Source organism: Bufo gargarizans, chromosome 6, assembly GCF_014858855.1.
Source record: "Bufo gargarizans isolate SCDJY-AF-19 chromosome 6, ASM1485885v1, whole genome shotgun sequence".
In the NCBI taxonomy this organism is placed as follows: domain Eukaryota; kingdom Metazoa; phylum Chordata; class Amphibia; order Anura; family Bufonidae; genus Bufo; species Bufo gargarizans.
This window is the reverse complement of record NC_058085.1, coordinates 307,465,899-307,485,564: the sequence shown is the minus strand read 5'-3', so window position 1 is coordinate 307,485,564 and position 19,666 is coordinate 307,465,899.

The window sequence follows — 19,666 nt, the reverse complement described above, 5'->3', positions numbered from 1 at the left end:
GTGGACTATTCTGGTTTTCATTGTTCGCTGTGCCAGGTCAGTGCCCCAGCTCACCAGTCTTGGAAGAGAACGACGACCCCTTGTCACCAAGATTATACTAAAGTATATTTTCATGATGTGCATTTTCATGTTATTTATAACTGTATGCTTGTTTGCATGCTTGCCTCTTTTGTGTCTTTCAGGAGACTTTGTCCAGAATGTGTCGAGGCCGACACATATTAAACAAAGGGGGTATGCAGCGTCCCACTAGCTTATGTGGGAACTTCCAAAGCTTTTTGTTATCATCTGTATAACATGCTGTATTGTGTCATCCTGTGATGTTCCTATTTACCAGGCTGTCAGGTGCACTACATACACCCACCACTAGATGGGGGTAGCACCACAGTATAAATAGTGTAGTTCAGGCCTAGTTAGGGAGTTAAGTCAGTTGAGAGGAGAAGTGGGAAGTGAAGGAGTGAGAGTGCAGCTGTAGCTGTGTTAAATGCAAGGTAATTCAAGAGAAATGCAGTGGAGATAAAATACAAAGGACAACAGCCATTTATTCAGGCATCAAGGACCTTTGGATTCAAGGTGAAGGACTTACTAGCTTCAGGCAGCCTCACCATTAAAGAGCTGGAGAAACAGAACCAGGATAAGGAACTGAATATCAGTGAGTACATAACTTACCACCGTAGCCTGACACAGTATCATCAGCACAGCCTGTTACTAGGATGTATTACAGCCAACTTGCATGTGTATCAGAGACTGTTTTATTGCTGGATGTAAACTGTTATCAAGAACCTGGTTATAGTAAAGTTTACCGTTGGATTTAAACTTGCCTCATTCTTCCAACTCCACACCACTACTACCCTCAACCTCTTGCACCATAAAGGTGCTGGTTTCACAACATTATTTAAACCAGGGGCCCAGCTGCCCAAGCACTCAGCAATCTACCATCAATGGCACCTCAATCACCACCTGGCCGGTGTCCCCTGTAACCGAGAGTGCCCCGGAGAATCCAGTGCTGTTCTCCCCTTCACTGCACTGCTGGCCCAGGAAGGCGACTGCTAAACCGTGAGTAACCGATGAACTGTATATATATTACGGCCCACCGTGCATCTCACATGTTCTACCCCTGCGGACTGGCACGTTTCACATTCTGTTAAAAAAAAAAATAGAGCACTGGTGAGCTCGGGAACTCAAAAAGGCCTTGACATGTCGGAGTGCAGCATCAGCATGCAAGCGAGTATGAAGATAAAAATCAATACTCAGCGTCACTTACGCTATACAGAGCTTACTCTAGTTTGGTGGGTGTTTTGGAGCTGACAGATTCCCTTTAAACAGCATAACATACACTTAATGTACTGTATGACAAAGCTGGATACCGAAAAAAGAACCACTCCCTCTCTACAGCTGCATCTTATACAAATACAGGCCAAAGACATGTCCTATCTTTTGCAGAGCAGAGGCAAGGATCGTAAGCCCACGGAAACACTACAAATTACCTCCATGGGCTTTCCGGTCAGTGCCTCCGCACCGTAAAGGATAGGCCATGTTCTATCTTTGGCCGTATCTTGCAAATCCATTCAAGTCGATGGGTCTGTATCCGCAGCATGGAGTGAGTGCACATGGGCGGTGCCTGTGCATTGCAGACCCCTATTTGTGGTCGGTAGCATGGGCACAGAGCCCTTAGATTCGTGTGCAGGCGCCCTTAAGGGACAGACTTTCTGAAGTTACTGATCTATCAACTGCTGCCCTTACGTAGGACTTAGAGAGTAAGTGCATTGTGATGAGATTCTGCCCTTGCAGAATTATAATTAAAAATGTAGGCAGCATTAAGTGAGCCACATCAGAGAGGAAGAAGGAGCCAAGATGGCAGACAGCCCATATATGTCACATCAACTAAGACAGGATTACACAAGGCCTACACAAGAGTCTCTATATGATTCTTTAACAATAGCCTATGCTGTACTATATAGGCAAAAAACATTGCTGTAGTGCTTCTTTAAAGTATGCCATAAAAGACTTGTAAGGAACTGTTCACTTGCCGCTTTGTGCAGGCAGAATTTGGAGTGCTCATGGCAATAAACTGCAGCTGCATAAATGGCAGCGCAGCCTCCCAGAATCCGTGCTAAATTCTGCCTGCCCAAACTGTGTGAATGTCCCCTTTTACTTTTGTTCAACCGATCTAGTCACAGCATAAGGGTTCATGCACATGGCTGTAGCCCTTTTTGCGGTCTGCAAATTGCAGATCCACAAAACACGGATACCGGCCAACCGGAACGTCCAACCCATAATAGAATGGACAAGGATAGGACATGTTCTATTTTTTTGAGGGTGCCTCTCACCTCCCTTAAATGTGCCTGGAGTTGTGTGGCATTCATCATCTGGTTCTGCAGGGCATTGTTCACAATGAAACGTTCATCAGTGTGAGATGTGGCCAAAGGACGTTCACTTCTATGCCTTTCTGTGACTCTTTCAGTCTTTCTGTATCTCTGTCTAAGGACATTCTGCTTGAAGCCTTGCAATAGCAAGGTACTGTTGATCAACTGTTAGGTGTCTTTTGGGTCCCATGATGTCAAAATGCGAACAGCATGATGAGGAGGACTGTTTAAATACCAGTTCAAAATTGAACCAGGAAATTTATAGGGCGATTGATGATTCAAACACCTGTTGTGAATTTTGCTGTTAAGTTCCTTGATAGAGAACAGCAAGTTGTGCAAAAAGTACTGAAACAATGAACAGTTGGACATGTGCATTCAAAAGTTTAGAGGTCACATTAAGTTCATCTGTAAAGGTTAGGCTGGGTTCACACCTGAGCGTATTCGATAAGCGCTTTTTACAGGCGTTTTTATCGGGCATTTTGGAGCCGTATTTTGGGGCGTTTTTGTATTTTGGAAACGCGCGTAGTACGCGCGTTTGTGTGATTAACCACAGAGGCATCCAATGAAAAACTGCCACAATACGCGCGACAATACGCCCCAAAGAAGCTCCTGTACTTCTTGGGGTGTAGGGCGTTTTACATCACGTTCATACGAGCTGTAAAATGCTCAGGTGAGAACCATGCCCATAGGGAAACATGGGTTTTACCTGTTGAGTGTTTTACAGCGTGTAGGAACGCGCTGTAATACGCTCAGGTGTGAACCTAGCCTTAGAGTGCATTTTAGGTTCATCCTGAAATTTCACCCACAAGCCAAATATCCCAAACCTTTTGTGAGTAGTGTATATACACCAGAGTACCAGGGGATCCTCCAGTGGGCCCTGGTTTATATACCATAGTGGGCTCCAAAGAGCCAAGAGAAAAATACACATTTTGAGCTTCCTTTGGAGCCAATACCTCACCATAGGGGCGGACTGGGAACTTAATGTGGCCCTGTAAAAAATATAAGTGGCCTGTTTTGTAGTCAGGTCCAAATTGATAGAAGGCAGCGCCAGCAATACCATATTGTGGCACATTATATTATCCCAATAGAGTCAAATACCACAGTCCATCACAAAATACTGCCAGCAGCACAAAATATATCCCCAAAAACTTCCAATGGCCGGCCATGATTGGCCCTCCGGGAAATTTCCCTGTAAGGTCTAGGGTCAAAACTAGGGTCTATTTCTATCAATCAAAACCTATTGGACTGTATTGAAAATATGGGGGTTGGGCCCTGAGAATAACTTCTTCTGGTGTCTGGTTCCTCTGACCCTGTATATTATATATGTAATTAGCTTTTTTATATTCAAAAGTTTTTTCGAAAACAGCAAAAAAATATATAGCACAAACAGCTCTGCACATTGGTACGCACAACAAGGAAACATAGAAATAAACCCAATCAAAGGCAGAGATCTTCAGTAGGTCATCTGGAGAGAGTCTGTATAGTGGGTTTAAGGGTCCAGAGCCAGCCTCAGGCAGTATGATGAACTTGTGGAATAATAATTTCTTTGCTGAAGTGGGACTCTTTCCTGTAATATGGTATCTACAACAGTGGGGTGTAACGCATCACATATGAAGAAAGGGGTGGAAAAGAGGAGTGAAGAGGTGTGGAAGTAGGGAGAAGAGCATGGAGAAATCTGGAGTCCATCCCTCGGCAAAAGATGGTGGATGGCTGAAAATAATATGGTTTTGATCAAGTATTAGATTTAGGCTACATGCACACGACCGTATGTGTTTTGCGGTCATCAAATTGCGGATCTGCAAAAAAAAAAGGATGACATCTGTATGCCATACGTTTATTTTTTTTGCAGATCCATTGTAACAATGCCTAAAATGGACAAGAATGGGATATGTTCTATTTTTTTGTGGGGCTGCGAAACGGACATACTGATGCGGACATGGGTCCGCATCTTATTCGCAAAAAAAATAGAACTGACACGGAAACAAACAACGTTCGTGTGCATGTAGCCTAATAGTGTAATAACTATAGATCCACTTTAGTAGACAAATAACAAAGGGTCTGATTACAGAATATGACTCAGAAACATATGTAATGGAGAAAGACAGGAATGAGATGGATTCAGTTGTGTGTAGAGGGGATAGTAAATGGTGAGAGCATAAGACAGTGTAGTAGTAGTGCTAACAAGTGTATAACCAATATATAAATCTCTGAGATTAATATAGTGGGGCTATTCTGAAAAGTCCCTTATGCTGGAATTTGAGCCAAAATGGACCAATAAAGCAACACTTCAACACCTTTTATCATAAAATGACTATGGCTTATCATAGACGCTAGTGGATATGCTTATTTCAAGTGTAAGTCACTGCAAGGGAGGAGCACTATAATATAATGTTATTAAAAAATAACCTGATTAGGACAAATCTCCCAAAACTTCTTTAACCACTTCCAGACCGGGCCATTTACCTGCTTCCTGACCAGGCCTAATTTTGCAAATCTAACATGTGTCACTTTATATGGTAATAACTACAGATGAACGAATTTCTCAAAAATGTTCTGAAATTTTTGGTTCGATCCGAATTAATTTGTGGCGAATCACGTTAAAAAACTATTTCCTGGCTGCAGAGAGCCATTATAGTGGTGTTGCAGTGGCCTGGTTTGGGGTGGCCCCAACGATATTCTTGGTCAGGTACAAAACAATACAGACGAGGCATTGGGCTGGTATCTCCAGTCTCCTCCCTGGCAGAAGAAGGGTTTGATGCTGAGGAAAGACCTGAGCTAGCTGTCCCTCTTTCTCTTTAGAAGGCTGGTACCCTGGTCCAACGCTGGTGATCCAGGGTCTGTGGCAGCGTTTCCCCGTCTTCTTCTGGTCACTCAGTAGTCTGGCAGAGTCTCCTCCCTGGCAGAAGAAGGGTTAAATGCTGAGAAAAGTCCTGAGCTAGCTGTCCCTCTCTCTCTCAGAAGGCTGGCATCCTGGTCAAGGGTCCGCGGTCTGTAGCTCAGTAGTCAGGGTGGCTCCTTGGTCACAGGGCTAGTGACCTATGGTCTGTGGCTCAGCGTCTCCATCTCAGCATCTTCTTTTGGTCACTCATGCAGACTGGCATGAGTCTCCCCTCCAAGCACTGGTCCCAAATTGCAGCACACAAGGGGCTCTGGCTGCTCTCCTTATATACAGTTTTTGCTAGACTAGAACCTTCTAGTGGGATGGGTAGAGTGGAGAAACTCAGCACAAACAGATACATTCTTTAAGCTCCAGCCTGGTATAGACTTACATTAAAGCTTCAATGATACTCAATGGCAATGACACAGCAGGTTTTCCAGACAAAAACAAGTTTCCAGACAAAACAACATAGCTAAAACCAGACAATTAAAAGGTCAGGCTGTCTGCTTTTGGTGGTAAACAAGTCTGAGTTCCCCCCCCCCCCAAAACATAGTCCTCTTTAAACCCTATTGCAGTTGTGGAAAATTACCAGCTTTTCAATGAAAGCCCTAGCAGTCTCTCAGTGTTCATTAAACCTTTCCACGGAGCCATGTAAATACAGTGATAATGAACAGGATATATATCACAACATACAGTGAGGAACAGAAGTATTTGAAGTTCTCCCACTTAGAAATCATGGAGGGGTCTAAAATTCACATTGTAGGTGCATTCCCACTCTGAGAGACAGAATAAAATAAAATAAATCTGGAAATCACATTGTATGATTTTTAAAGAATTTATTTGTCTTGCACTGCTGAATATAAGTATTTGAACACCTGAGAAACAGCAAGAATTCTGGCTCTCAAAGACCTGTTACTGTGCCTTTAAAAAGTCCACCTCTACTCCACTCATTAATCTAACTTAGTAGCATCTGTCTGAGCTCTTTAAAGACACCTGTCCATCCCACAGTCAGTCAGACGCCAACTACTACCATGGGCAAGACCAAGGAGCTGTCAAAAGACACCAGGGGCTAAGGGGCAATTGCCAAGCAGCTTGGTGAAAATAGATCAACTGTTGGAGCAATTGGTAGAAAATGTAAGAGGCTAAAGACGACTGTCAGTCTCCCTCGGACTAGGGCTCCATGCAAGATCTCACCTCGTGGGGTATCACTGATGATAAGAAAGGTGAGGAATTAGCCCAGAACTACAAGGTAAGGAGCTGGTCAATGACATGAAGAGAGCTGAAACCACAGTCTCAAAGTTCACTGTCGGTAGAACACTACGCCGTCATGGTTTCAAATCATGCATGGGAGGGAAGGTTCCCCTGCTTAAGTCATCACATGTCCAGGCCTGTCTGAAGTTTGCCAATTACCATCTTGATGATCCAGAGGAGGCATGGGAGAAAGTCATGTGGTCAGATGAGACCAAAGTAGAACTTTTTGGTCTAAACTTTATTGTCGGGTTTGGAGGGAAAAAAAAGGATGAGTTGCCTCCCAAGAACACCATGTGAAGCATGGGGGTGGTAACATCATGCTTTTGGCGGTGCTTTTCTGCGAAGGGGCCGACTGCACTGTATTAAGGACAGGATGCATGTGGTCATTCATTGTGAGATTTTGAGCAACAACCCCCTTCCCTCAGTCAGAGCATTGAAGATGGGTCGTGGCTGGGTCTTCCAACATGACAACAACCCAAAACACACAGCCAGGATAAGCAAGGAGTGGCTCCGTAAGAAGCATATCAAGGTTCTGGAGTGGCCTAGCCAGTCTCCAGACCTAAATCCAATAGAACATCTTTGGAGGAAGCTGAAACTCTGTGTTGCTCAGCGACAGCCCCGAAACCTGACAAATCTAGAGGAGATTTGTGTGGAGGAGTGCCCCAAAATCCCTGTTGCAGTGTGTCAAACCTGGTCAGGAACTACAGGAAACACTTGACCTCTGTAATTGCAAACAAAGGCTTCGCTACCAAATATTAACACTGATTTTCTCAGGTGTTCAAATACTTATGTTCAGCAGTACAAGACAAATAAATTCTTTAAAAATCATACAATGTGATTTCCTCAATGTTTTTTTTTATTCTGTCTCTCAGAGTGGGAATGCACCTACAATGTGAATTTCAGACCCGTCCATGTTTTTTAAGTGGGAGAACTTGCAAAATCGCAGTGTGTTCAAATACTTCTGTTCCTCACTGTATACTGTATATAAAATGCAGTTACACGGTATTAAACAGTGCAAGATAACCCTTTTAGGTGAAATAAAGCAAGAAGTTTTAACTTTGCATAGGGGAAATAGGCAAATGTCCAAATGTCAAAGTACTCCCTGCTCCAGGGCACTACAGTGTAGAACACTGTGCCTTGCAGTAACACGCATAGGGAGTCTGCTGTGGTAGTAAAACAATACTGTGAGTCAGTATGACATGTAGAACACAGGCGTCGCTCTTAGAATCACTGCACACTTCACTTATTTGGGCAAAACTGATCAAATAACTCAAGTGTGCACTCAGTCTTACTGGTCAATGTTAGCGCCAGGTATAAAGAACCGTGCAGAGGCTCAAGATCTTACTATAGCGTGAAAGAGTGCACTTCTTTTACACCAATTCACTGATTGCACATAGATTTCTACAGAACCTGTTCTATTAAATGCTTATACAAGTAGAGCCCCCCGACAGAGAGGAGTGGGCATGAGCAGTAAGTTTGTGTTGACGTTACTGATTATTTTGCACTTACTCTGATCCGTCAGAACAATAATCCCCAAAAAACTGATCCTGTCTGTGGAGCAACCGCCTTCACTTGGTCAGCATTTGGTCAGTTATCCATTAGTATTGCTAAAGCCTCCCAAAAAACAGGAGTGGATCCAAAACAGAGATGACACGTGAATGCAATATTTGCATGTCTTCTGTGTTTTGTACTTACTCCTGCTTTTGGCTACCAAATCATAAGCCAATTCTGATGCAAAATAGGGATCCTGTCATGCAGGCCTTACAGCTGATACATAGACAGGATTTGTTGTGTGTCTCATTTTTCCTTCCTTCTGACAGCCACACTACTCTGAAGCCACACTACTGGCTGGGCAGGACAGCTTTTTCAGTGCAAACTATGCCAGTTGCGGCCACAAATCCAATTTGACTGCCCAGTAGTCCAGCAGATCTTAAATGTGGGGTGGCAGAGTGCTGTCCAAGTATGCCACCACCTGCTGGTTCAGGTCCTGCTCCAGGTCTAGCTGCTGCTTCTACTGGTGAGGAACCGCTTGACAAGCAGATTAAACACATGTGCCATGCAGTGTGCATGGTTCAGCCCTCCTTGACGCAGCGCCGACACCATGTTCTTCCCGTTGTTGGTCACCATGGTTCCGATTTTGAGTTATCTCGGAGAAAGCCAGGATTCGATTTCTTGATGAAGAACATTGAGCAGTTCCTCCGCTGTGTGACTCTGTTCACCCAGGCAAATGAGGTGCAGAACAGCATGACACCGCCGTGCCCTGCACATGTGGTATGCTAGAGGGGCACTGTGAATTGTCCACGCAGTGGGGTTGAGGACATGGTGGAGGATGAGGAGGCAGACATTGTCACAGGACCAACGGCGTGAGAATGTGGAGGCAGAAGCGGCATTACCTGGCCAAGTTGCTGGTGTGGCTGTGTAGGAACCACATTCACCCAGAACATGTATTGTCCCTGACTGTAGTTACAGCTCCACAAGTCGGCGCTGCTGTGCACTTTGGCAGACACCTAATGGCACAAGGATTGGCCTCACCTTCTATTCTACATACGTGTGCAGGGCTGGTACTGCCTTTTTAGCAAATAAATGATGGCTTGGGACTCTCCACCTCGGCTCGGCACAAGCCATCAGTTCTCGGAAAGGTGCAGAGTCCACCACTTGGAAATGGAGGGACTGGCAGCACCAGCAACTTAGCCAGGAGCGCATTCAGCTTCTGCGCCGTTGGATGAGTGCACGCATACTGTTGTCTCTTGGCAATCGCTTTGGTGATCGATTGCTCACTGAATGACTGACGAGGAGTAGAAGGAGGAACAGGATCATCAGGACCAGCAGATGATAGGAAGGACAGACAGCTCCCTTCGGCTGAGGTGGTGGAGCCTTGACTGCCTGAAATTGCGTGAGTGCCACTGGGTGATGCAGCGGTTGCTTTGGCAGGCTGGACCACCACATTGGGCCACTGTTCTCCCAGGCCAATTTATGGTGATGCTGCATATGCTGACGCAGGGCCGTGGGGCCAACATTGGCACCCTGGCCATGCTTCACCTTCTGCCCACAGATTCTACAAATGGCCATGTTCACCTCTTCCGGCAGCTTAACAAAAAACTGCCACACCGCCAAGTAGGTAGGCTCCTGCGAAGCAGGTGGTCTTCCCCGAGCACGTTTGGCTCCCGACCTCCCACTGCTGCCACCCTGCTGACTCCCGGCCTTGCTGGCTCCTCCACTGCCTCACGGGCAAGCTGCCACCCTCTTCTCCCGTTAACGATGAAGCTCCTAATTTACCCAGCTCCCAAGTGCGATCAGCTACATCATCATTATCGAGTACTGTCTGCATGTCACTGATGTCCTCCTCAACCGTCTCTGGGACAGAAGCCTGACTGCTCGCAACACCAGCTCCCACACCACTCTCCTCATCACTACTTGCCCACCTACCGGAGGATGCGGCGGATGTCTCTTCCACATCTTGCTGGCCAGTAGCTGCTGACTGTCCTCTAGTAGCTTGTCGTCGCTGTATAGTGGAATTGAGCCCACAGCATATAATACTTGTCCGGCTGAGGGAACAGAAAAGGACAGAGGCAGGTTGAGGACAGATGAGGGCACAGGGCCTGTTCCCGAGCCATGCCAACTAAGGGTTGTGTCTGACGAACCCACCGACTCTTGGCTGGGGGTGTCTGATGTCACTTGGGACGAAGTGGATGACCGAGTCAACCATTCAAGAACCGCTGGGTTGCTGGTCACAACACGACCACTAGGCCTCCCGCTGCGACTTCTACTGCCATGTCCCCTTACTCTGCTGTGACCTCTGCCTGCGCCAGAAACCTTTAGGCATTTTTAGAAAAAAAATATCATGTTTTTTGTGTTGCAATTTTTATAGAGCCATATATTGTTTTTTTTTCTGGCTATGGTTTTGTGTGGGGGCTAATTTTTTGCAGGATGAGGTGAAGTTGTTATTGCTACCATTTTGGGGTACATCCGACTTTTTGATTGACTAACATGTTTTTTGGGAGGTGAGCTCACTTAAAAAATCTGTTTTGGTGCAATGTTTATTTATTTATTTTTTTACGGCGTTCACCTGATAGGTCATATGATATTATTATAGAGCCGGTCATTGTGGACGCAGTGATACCAAATATGTCTATTTTTTTTTTCTTCTATTTTTTAAATAACGGATTTGAGGGGGAAACTTTTTTTAAAATGTGAAACTTTTTTTTTAAAGACTTTATTTTTATATGTTTTAATTTTTTTTATTTTACACTTTGCATCCCCCATAAGGTCATACAAGACCTCTGGGGGACATTTAACTTCATTTTGATCTCTCCTATAACTGGGGCTGACATAGTAGCGAATCAAATTTTTTCGTTAATTTGAATCAACATGGGTCGATAGTAGCCCCTGTTACAGGGGAAATAAACCCCCCAGAGAGGCTGTACAGCAGAATACAGCGCTTTACAGCCTCAGTGCAGGTCTGATCGAGGTCTATGGAAGACCCGACAGCTCCTGCACTCTCCTGACCCGGAAGTCACATGACCACCGGGCAGGGACAGGAAATGGCATATCGCTTCCTGATCTGTATACACAGCACTCGTTGACCACTGTGTGTACAGCGATCTAGAGGGGGTCACTGACAGCAGGCCCCCTGCTCGGCAGTTGCATGATTAGCGTACAACTGCCATCTCTGAAAGGACGTTCCAGAACATACATTCAGAGATAAACCGCCCGCCCAAGGACGTTTATAGTCAATGGGTGGTCGGGTAGTGGTTAAAGATGTTTTCCAGGGCTTAAACATTGTTGACCTATGTTAATGATAGGTTATAAATATTAGATTGGTGTGGGCCCTACTCCTGGCACCCCACCAGTCAGCATTCTGAAGGGGTCATGAAGCTCAGATCAGCATGGCAGCCTCTTTATAGTATACTAAACACAGCGCCAGACTTTGCTTAGTGGCTGTGCTTGGTACTGCAGCTCAATTCCATTCACTTGAAAGGGACAGAGCTGCAGGAAAATCATGTGACCAATGAATATGACATCAAAGTCTAATAAGGGGCCCCTTCAAACAGTTTATGGGTGGGGGTGCCCAGAGTTGGTCCACGACAATCTGATATTGATGACTTATCCTGAGGATAAGTCATTAATACTTAAATGGGGTTGTCTCATCTCAGACTAGTGATATGCCCCAATTGTCTGATAGGTCAAGAACGGAGCTACAAAAGTTGTGGAGGGCGCACTGTGCATGCGCAGCCGCCCTACAATCATTTCTATGGGGTCGCCGACAATAGCCGAGCACTGCCTCGGCTATTTCCGTCAGGCCCATAGAAGTGAATGGGAGCGGTGGCCAGTCATGCTCGGTGCTCTCCCATTCACTTCTATGGGGAGCACGCTTGGTGGTGGCCGGAACGGAGTCCTCCAGCGACCACTTTGCGGGGCTCCGTTCCCGATATAGGTGCGGGTGCCTAGCGATATGCCCCCATTGTCTGAGATAAGACAACTTCTTTAAGTCACAAAAAAAAATAACTTTAACTGATTCTGCAAATGCAATCAAATTTGAGCAATTTTGGCCAGCTTAAGCTAAGCAGCCCAGTAGGATCTCAGTTTTTACAAGAAAAATACTGTGCATCATTTTACAATTTTATGAACGCAGCCAGATATGTTAGCAATGAATGCTTTCATTCTGGACATCATGGCTGCATCCAGAGACAGGCAATTACTTTTTACTGTAAACGTGGTTTCTTTGTGATCTTTTATTAGGAAAAACATGTAAGAAAGAAACTGTAGGTATTTTTGAAAAATAATAAGCCGATTGCACTGTAGTTAGTTCTTCATTTTCTTCAGTTACAGTTATGTGCATCCTGTGTCGTCCTAGTGAGAGACACTTCCTGTTGGTAAAGTATTTATTTTAAGAGGAAGGCTTAAAGGGGCTTTCCCACTTCAGACATAATAGGCTATCTCTACAGGAAGCCATAAATGTCTGAAAGGTGAAGATCCCATGTCTGGGAACCCTGCACATTGAGAGAGAGAAACTGTCAGGAACTGCTGGGAGTTGTAGTTTCACAACAACTGGAAAACCATAAAGAACTATTTCTAAAGTAATTTACATTTTTAATATACAGTGTATGTATATATATATATAGATATATATTCATATATATATATATATATATATATATATATACAGTACAGACCAAAAGTTTGGACACACTTTCTCATTCAAAGAGTTTTCTTTATTTTCATGACTATGAAAATTGTAGATTCACACTGAAGGCATCAAAACTTTGAATTAACACATGTGGAATTATATACATAACAAAAAAAGTGTGAAACAACTGAAAATATGTCAAATTCTAGGTTCTTCAAAGTAGCCACCTTTTGCTTTGATTACTGCTTTACACACTCTTGGCATTCTCTTGATGAGCTTCAAGAGGTAGTCACCTGAAATCGTCTTCCAACAGTCTTGACGGAGTTCCCAGAGATGCTTAGCACATTTTGGCCCTTTTGCCTTCACTCTGCGGTCCAGCTCACCCCAAACCATCTCGATTGGGTTCAGGTCTGGTGACTGTGGAGGCCAGGTCATCTGGCGCAGCACCCCATCACTCTCCTTCATGGTCAAATAGCCCTTACACAGCCTGGAGGTGTGTTTGGGGTCATTGTCCTGTTGAAAAATAAATGATGGTCCAACTAAACGCAAACTGGATGGAATAGCATGCCGCTGCAAGATAATGTGGTAGCCATGCTGGTTTAGTATGCCTTCAATTTTGAATAAATCCCCAACAGTGTCACCAGCAAAGCACCCCCACACCATCACACCTCGTCCTCCATGCTTCACGGTGGGAACCAGGCATGTAGAGTCCATCCGTTCACCTTTTCTGTGTCGCACAAAGACATGGTGGTTGGAACCAAAGATCTCAAATTTGGACTCATCAGACCAAAGCACAGATTTCCACTGGTCTAATGTCCACCTGACATCCACCTGACTTCTCCACAAGGCAACTGATGGTCCCAATCCCATTTATAAGGCAAGAAATCCCACTTATTAAACCTGACAGGGCACACCTGTGAAGTGAAAACCATTTCAGGTGACTACCTCTTGAAGCTCATCAAGAGAATGCCAAGAGTGTGCAAAGCAGTAATCAAAGCAAAAGGTGGCTACTTTGAAGAACCTAGAATATGACATATTTTCAGTTGTTTCACACTTTTTTGTTATGTATATAATTCCACGTGTTAATTCCTAGTTTTGATGCCTTCAGTGTGAATCTACAATTTTCATAGTCATGAAAATAAAGAAAACTCTTTGAATGAGAAGGTGTGTCCAAACTTTTGGTCTGTACTGTATATAAAAAATACAAATTACAAAACTTCCATCAGAGCCAGTGCCATCAGCCCCAAGCCCCATGGCATTTGCCATCATCTGCCATCAGACATGTCCTTGTCCCCCAGAGCCAGTGCCATCAGCCGCAAGCCCCATGTCATTTGCCATCATCTGCCATATGTCCCTCAGAGCCAGTGCCATCAGCCCCAAGCCTTATGTGGCATTTGCCATCATCTGCCATATGACTCCCCAGAGAGCCAGTGCCATCAGCCCCAAGCCCCATGTGGCATTTGCCATCATCTATTTTGCCATATGTCCCCCAGAGCCAGTGCCATCAGCCCCAAGCCCCATGGCCATCCTTTGCAAATAGATGCTCCCCCGATCCTTCAGCCATTCCCCCCCCCCCCAATCCTCCAGCCCCCCCATCCCTGAAGAATCACTATACTTACCTTTCCTGCAGGGTGCTCGGCGAGTCGGCAGTCCGCAGGTGTCGCGTCTTCTTCCCAGCATGCATTGCAGGACCTGACGTCACACACAGCGTCAGCCAGCCGGCTGACACTGTGTGCACGCCAGGCGCTGGCAACTCCAGTACAGCGCAGTGCAGAGCCTGGAGCCACAGAGCGGTGAGAAGCTTCTTCAATTCACTACCACTCCGTGGTCATATCGCGGTCGGCGATATATGCGATATGGACAAAATCTGTATCATTGCACAGATTCATATCGTCCATATCGCATATCTTGCCCACCCCTATTTTCCATCATCCTCCCCACCTTCCACCATCCTGCCACCTCTAATACTGTGCCCCCCAATACTATCCTGCAGAAACAGTCCCCCTGAAAATACTGGTACCACACAGTGCGCCAGTACAAAAATACCCATTTATATTGTGCGCCAGTACAAAAACAAACCCCCATATATTTCATATCAGACCCCCATATAAAACCCCAGATGAGATACCCCTCCATCTCAGACCAGACCCCCTTTAGAACTTTATGTCAGACCCCATATCAGTCCCCAGTTTTAGACTCATCTGATTGGGGGCCTGGCGCTTGCATTATGGAAGCGCTCATTAGAATTCCCTTTACAAGATGCACTGCATCTTATAATGCGAAATATACAGCACCACTGGCAGGGGGGGCCTCTGGGTCCCCCTGGCTTACAGGCCCGGTCGAAAGTTTAAAAAATAAATAAATATATATATATATATACACTACGTGCAGAATTATTAGGCAAATGAGTATTTTGACCACATCATCCTCTTTATGCATGTTGTCTTACTCCAAGCTGTATAGGCTCGAAAGCCTACTACCAATTAAGCATATTAGGTGATGTGCATCTCTGTAATGAGAAGGGGTGTGGTCTAATGACATCAAGACCCTATATCAGGTGTGCATAATTATTAGGACAACTTCCTTTCCTTTGGCAAAATGGGTCAAAAGAAGGACTTGACAGGCTCAGAAAAGTCAAAAATAGTGAGATATCTTGCAGAGGGATGCAGCACTCTTAAAATTGCAAAGCTTCTGAAGCGTGATCATCGAACAATCAAGCGTTTCATTCAAAATAGTCAACAGGGTCGCAAGAAGCGTGTGGAAAAACCAGGCGCAAAATAACTGCCCATGAACTGAGAAAAGTCAAGCGTGCAGCTGCCAAGATGCCACTTGCCACCAGTTTGGCCATATTTCAGAGCTGCAACATCACTGGAGTGCCCAAAAGCACAAGGTGTGCAATACTCAGAGACATGGCCAAGGTAAGAAAGGCTGAAAGACGACCACCACTGAACAAGACACACAAGCTGAAACGTCAAGACTGGGCCAAGAAATATCTCAAGACATGATTTTTCTAAGGTTTTATGGACTGATGAAATGAGAGTGAGTCTTGATAGGCCAGATGGCTGGATTGGTAAAGGGCAGAGAGCTCCAGTCCGACTCAGACGCCAGCAAGGTGGAGGTGGAGTACTGGTTTGGACTGGTATCATCAAAGATGAGCTTGTGGGGCCTTTTCGGGTTGAGGATGGAGTCAAGCTCAACTCCCAGTCCTACTGCCAGTTTCTGGAAGACACCTTCTTCAGCAGTGGTACAGGAAGAAGTCTGCATCCTTCAAGAAAAACATGATTTTCATGCAGGACAATGCTCCATCACACGCGTCCAAGTACTCCACAACGTGGCTGGCAAGAAAGGGTATAAAAGAAGAAAATCTAATGACATGGCCTCCTTGTTCACCTGATCTGAACCCCATTGAGAACCTGTGGTCCATCATCAAATGTGAGATTTACAAGGAGGGAAAACAGTACACCTCTCTGAACAGTGTCTGGGAGGCTGTGGTTGCTGCTGCACGCAATGTTGATGGTGAACAGATCAAAACACTGACAGAATCCATGGATGGCAGGCTTTTGAGTGTCCTTGCAAAGAAAGGTGGCTATATCGGTCACTGATTTGTTTTTGTTTTGTTTTTGAATGTCAGAAATGTATATTTGTGAATGTTGAGATGTTATATTGGTTTCACTGGTAAAAATAAATAATTGAAATGGGTATATATTTGTTTTTTGTTAAGTTGCCTAATAATTATGCACAGTAACAGTCACCTGCACACACAGATATCCCCCTAAAATAGCTAAAACTAAAAACAAACTAAAAACTACTTCCAAAAATATTCAGTTTTGATATTAATGAGTTTTTGGGGTTCATTGAGAACATGGTTGTTGTTCAATAATAAAATGAATCCTCAAAAATACAACTTGCCTAATAATTCTGCACTCCCTGTATATATATATATACACACACACATATACATACATATTCCTTATGCATTGGGTACACCTTACAGATTTTTTAAAGGCATTCATTGCATTTGCATTTTTAAGTAATATTTAATTTCAATTTAAAAATATTTCTTTACTGATAGTAGCTTTTACATACTGTATTCTCATATATAGGCAAGCACAAAGATTCATCATTTCTGTGCCAAGCAATTATAACATATGTCACTAAATTGACACAGCAAGCATCAACATGTTTGCAATTACATCAGCAGTAACAGAACAATGACGGGTAATTATTCTTTCAGAGTGTTCATTTACACTGTAATATGAGCAGGTGCAGACCATAGGCCAAAGTGAAAGTTCACAGTGAGGACCTGAGAATGAAATAGACTGACAGCTGTTCTCTGGTAATCGGGAGACACCGTCCAGCACATATCATCTGACTATTATTAGGAGAGATAATGGACACAATATACAGTTACAGGCAGCAAAAAAAACAAATATAAATGACAGATTTTATATATTTATATATATATACAGGTGAAACTCTAAAAATTAGAATATCGTGTAAACTTCATTTATTTCAGTAATGCAACTTAAAAGATGAAACTAACATATGAGAGACTCATTACATGCAAAGCGAGATATTTCAAGCCTTTATTTGTTATAATTTGGATGATTATGGCTTACAGCTTATGAAACCCCAAAGTCACAATTTTGAGGTCCCCTTTGCTCAGGGGATATGGATTAATTAGCTGACTAGAGTGTGACACTTTGAGCCTAGAATATTGAACCTTTTCACAAAATTCTAATTTTAAGCTGCATTAATGCAATTCCTTTTAATTTGCATTACTGAAATAAATGGACTTTTGCACGATATTCAAATTTTTTGAGTTTCACCTGCATATATATAATATACACACAATCATCTTTTTGCCCACTAATCTGCCTTGATGTAATAGTACATGAAGTACGATGATGTCACATCTACACCCGGCGCAGGCGCACTGAGGAAGGAGCGGCCGAGCGAGCATCCTCCTCTCAGTGCGCCTGCGCCGACTGAAGACCGGTACGGCGCAGGCGTGAGATTTGGAACGCAGACAGGGCCAGAAGGAGGAGGAGAGCTCTCGTTGGCCCTGTCAATCAACAGGAGGAGGGGGAGTTTTTTTGAAAGGAGGATGTGGCGGCTATCAGCAAGTAACCGCCCTACTTGCTGGGGGTGAGGTAATTAACATATTATAAAAGTGCAGTTTTTAAAGAAACTAGGCCACAGAAAAAGTTTAGGTCTGGGTACCACATTAAGTTTTTTATCACGCGCGTGCAAAACTTATTGCACCCGCGCGATAAAAACTGAACAGTGGAACGCAGTCGCAGTCAAAACTGACTGCAATTGGGTACCTACTCACGCGGGTTTACCGCAACGCATCCGGACCTTATCCGGACACGCTCGTGTGAAAGAGGCCTTAGGCCTCTTTCACACGAGCATGACGGATTGACTCCGGATGCGTTCAGGGTGCATTCAGTGAAACTCGCACCATTTTGTAAGCAAGTTCAGTCAGTCTTGTCTGCAATTGCGTTCAGTTGTTTAGTTTTTTCAGTGCGGGTGCAATGCGTTTTTCACTGAAGCCCTATTCACTTCTATAGGGCCAAAAACATGCTGCGTTTTTCACGCAATGCAGGACTGATGCACACAGAACCATTGAAATGAATGGATCAGTATTCAGTGCGCCCCTCATCACGCATTGCACCCCTCAAAAAACTCCCTCATGTGAATGGGACCTTAGGCCCCTTTCACACGAGCGAGTTTTACGTGCAGGTGTAATGCTGAACAACTGAATGACAAAACGAACTGAACTTGCTTGCAAAATGGTGCGAGTTTTACTGAACGCATCCTGAACTCATCCGGACCTAATCCGTCACACTTGTGTAAAAGCAAGCAGGACAAAATCCAAGGAATTGACTAAAGCAGAGCACTAATTTTGATATATAAAAAAAATGTAAAACATAAAATGAAAAAAATATATATTTGGGTGGCTTGACATACAGCATAACAATATAACAATAGTCACCTTTAGGGCTCATTCACACAAATGTTTTTTGCGTTCCGTATACGGGCTGTATTTTGATTCCGTATACAGAACCATTCATTTCAATGTGTGCTGTCCGCATCCCTTGCTCTGTTCCGCGGCCCCGCAAAAATTATGAGGCATGTCCTATTCTTTGCTGTTTTGCGGACAAGACTCGGCATTTCTTTAATGGGCCTCCTGTTTCCGTTCCGCAATTTGCGGACTGCAAGAAACGGCACGGTTCAATTCATTTCAATCCCTCTGATCATGAACAAGTTAAGTTATTTCTTATCCCTATAGATATTTAATGGGTCATTTCTCTATTTCATCCTTCCACTCGTATTTGCCTCCAGATTTCATATTCAGTACTACAGCCATCAGATCAAGGTCCTAAATGGCTACGTGAAACTAATTCTGAGCCTGGGATAGATGTTCTGATTTCACAATCCCGGCAGATTGTCGACAGAGTACTGAGAAACACAAGAACAACTTTTCCCTATAAGCTTAGTGTGGTGGGGTGAGGAATGTAGTATCAGATGGGCCAGTCTGCAGCTGCTTGTGCATGCCCCCCCCCCCCCTTGGGTCCTACACGTCTGGGGATTGCCTTCAGCACATAGAGTTTCATGGAGGATGGTGCTCTACGTCTTAGCAACAAATTAAAAAGAAAAAAAAAAGTCTAAAAGGAAATTCAGGGAAAACCATTGTATTTGTTGGCATTGTGAGGCAGAAGGATCGCTTCAAATTTCTTCGTGACGGAAGAAGAATTCTTAGTCACCATGGAAAGAATGGATGTGATTGTTCAGTTGCATGCAACGTTTTATAGATATCAAACCAAGTTCAGATTCAGTGAATTAATCGAAAATGATGTCACATTGTGGATTTAATGACATATACTGGCAGAACCTCTAAACTTAGTGCTCCATAATGGATGCTGTTCCTCCCCAGCCCGTTCTCTGCACTTCACTAGGCTCTACCATAAGCTTAGGTATCATTAGGAACTTCTTATTAATATCTGATAAACACGGCATGTTTAGCTTTGTCATTGCCAATGG